Source organism: Austrofundulus limnaeus, unplaced genomic scaffold (assembly GCF_001266775.1).
Source record: "Austrofundulus limnaeus strain Quisiro unplaced genomic scaffold, Austrofundulus_limnaeus-1.0 Scaffold27, whole genome shotgun sequence".
NCBI classification, from domain to species: Eukaryota; Metazoa; Chordata; class Actinopteri; order Cyprinodontiformes; family Rivulidae; genus Austrofundulus; species Austrofundulus limnaeus.
The window spans coordinates 2991558-2994073 of record NW_013952429.1 but is presented as its reverse complement, the minus strand read 5'-3'; the positions used below and the strand labels follow the sequence as shown (position 1 = coordinate 2994073).

Sequence of the window (2516 nt, the reverse complement as noted above, 5' to 3'; positions counted from 1 at the left end):
CACACACACACACACACACACACACACGGGGACCGTGCATTGTCTTCCATTCATTTTTTGGAAATTTTATAGCCTAACTCTGACCTTTTACCCTAAAATTAACCTCACAGGTACCTTACCTGACCCTAAAACTAACCTAAACTCAATTCACGCCTTGGTCCTAAACTCCCCACACATAATTTGCATTTGTACCCATGGGGACCGGGCATTGGTCCCCACATAGCTGCTTTTTCAGGAAAATTGTCCCCACAGCATAGGAAAAATGTGTCCACAWACACATTTAAAGCACACCACGAATATACAAAACAGTAGCAGTGCAGACAGAATGTGAGGTTATGTAACATTATCTSGCTGTGAGACCTTGTTAATGGTTTCTGTTTGTCCCAGCTGCTTTAGAAGATAAAACACTCTGCAGGGTGAGGAACAGACAAAATACAGGGTCGGTTAGAGTCTGAGGAAAATATGGGAGGAAATTCCAGCTCCACCAGCTCAAACAATTACTCTGGTAAACAGTTTACAGCTGCTTCCTTTTTTCATGACATGCAGTACACCACTTTTATGAGCAACTCTTATTTTCTTTTGCCTGAATCAAACCACAGGGACTTATTTACATTAAGGAGACATCACAGAAGTTGAAACTTCAGGAGCTTCACGGAAAACAGCTCAACAGGACCAGCTGGGTCACGATGGTAAGCAGACAGGGTCGAGATGTTTTCCTCTGACAGTTCGGTGCCAAACCTTAAAGCGTTCAGATTCACTCGTATTTTCTCACCACATCCAGTTCAGCTTTCTGTCTGCGACCACCGGCCGTGATTCCTTCACAAAACAGAGCCTTTGTTGCATCGAGGCCACAACACCTGTTCTCTGTTCGACTTGTCTTCAAAGGTAAACGAGCCTCTCACACGATGGCAGAGATGGACGAAGAAAGGATGAAGAGACACAAGTCGATGATCTGCACAGTAGCAGGCGAGTTTGAGATCGACCCAGCTCTCATCGCTGCCATCATCTCCAGAGAGTCCAGGGCAGGAAACGCGCTCAACAACGGCTGGGGAGACTGGAATTTTAAAAAGGARGGAGWACAACRCCTGGGGACTGATGCAGGTTAAAAACACATCATCTAACGACTCACTCATACAGGTGCTGGACATCAATTGCTCCAATTTTCTTTGTGTTTGCACAGGTTGACAGGAACCCAGAAGGAGGCAGACATGATCGTGAAGGACACTGGAACAGTGTGGATCATCTCTCCCAGGGGGCTCGGATCTTGGTTGGTTTTATCAACAACATACTGTTATGATTTGTGTCTGTGCTTATRATTTAGTCTAAGTTTTCTGTCTTTTCCTCCTGTTTTCTTCCTCCTGTCTGCCTTTGCTCTAGCCCCGCCCACTCACACCTAATCCTCATGTTTCTTCCCCAGGTGTTTCTTGTTTTACCTCATTAGTTCTTCCTTTATATTCTGTCCTTCGTCCTCAGTCTTTGTCAGATCCTTGTTCTCTGTTTACTGTTTGATGTTCACGTTCCTGTCCAAAGACCTTGTTCTTGTTCGCTGCCACGTCAGCACCTTTGTTTTTGTTTTAATAAACCTTTTTTGCCACCCTCACTCAGTCTTGCATCCTGGGGTTCAAACCAACGAAGCTCAACCGTAATACATACGGAAAAAATTTCCCAATTGGAGCAAAGAGCAGCAGCTGAAAGGTCACTTTTTGTTTTTTTTTACATGAACGTTTGCACTCATCAGTTTTTTCCCCTTATCTTCATAGTCGGTTTGGTTTTCCTCCTGCAGGAGGGATAGCAGTGTAGCAGTAACTTGGAGTGGAATGTAATGCTCCAAACTCTGGCCATCACATGACTCTGCCCATGCTTACAAAGAGAACAGTGATTTGATTCATTTACCTCCAAAACCATTGTTTACTATCTACGACTGGTAAGATAACGACAGGATGCGACAGAGACCTTCTGTTGTTGAATACAGTGAGAACTCTTTGATGTATTCAAACATGGCCGCTTATCACAAAAGAACTCAAGTTTTAGCAGACATGAAGTCTAGCAGAACGGGTCTGCTAGTGAGACAAGCCCTTTTAAGCCAGACCCCCTGGTGATATATATCTCTAGGGCCTACATCAAAACATTGTTTACATACCACCTCATTTTCGGTACCACAGCGCCCCCAGGAGACTGTTTTATACCTACACCATAATCGAATGTTTTTCTGCATTTTTGTTTTTCTTTCTTTTCTGTCATTCTGATAAAAAAAAAAAAAGAATCATTGTATTTTCTACGTGACTCAATCATGTAAAACAATGTACTTTAATTACTTTACAAGCAATCTTATTTCTCTGTGTGTTTGTAATCAATTCTCAGGGTGGCAGTCTGTGAAAAGAAAGATAAGTCACGTGATCATTTCTGACCAATCATGAGGTCAGAATGTGAACAATAGAAGTTTGAGTTTCAGCAGCAGCAGTCAGTCGGTCGAGAAAGTTGAAGAGATGAACAACTAAAGCTAGCTCCATTTTCCC

The 2516-nt window shown here is 43.0% G+C and overlaps 1 long non-coding RNA gene and 1 pseudogene across 1 annotated transcript in view; one reads left to right on the top strand and one right to left on the bottom strand.

Moving 5' to 3' along the window:
- LOC106515292 (uncharacterized) overlaps window positions 1-592 on the bottom strand; it is an 11731-nt gene extending 11139 nt beyond the window's left edge. The window contains exon 1 of the long non-coding RNA XR_001309988.1: window positions 426-592. This is a non-coding gene — a long non-coding RNA (uncharacterized LOC106515292). The remainder of the gene's footprint in view (window positions 1-425) is intronic.
- A 24-nt stretch (window positions 593-616) lies between these two features.
- Window positions 617-2339, top strand: LOC106515170 (lysozyme g-like; annotated as a pseudogene).
- The last annotated feature ends 177 nt before the right edge of the window (window positions 2340-2516 follow it).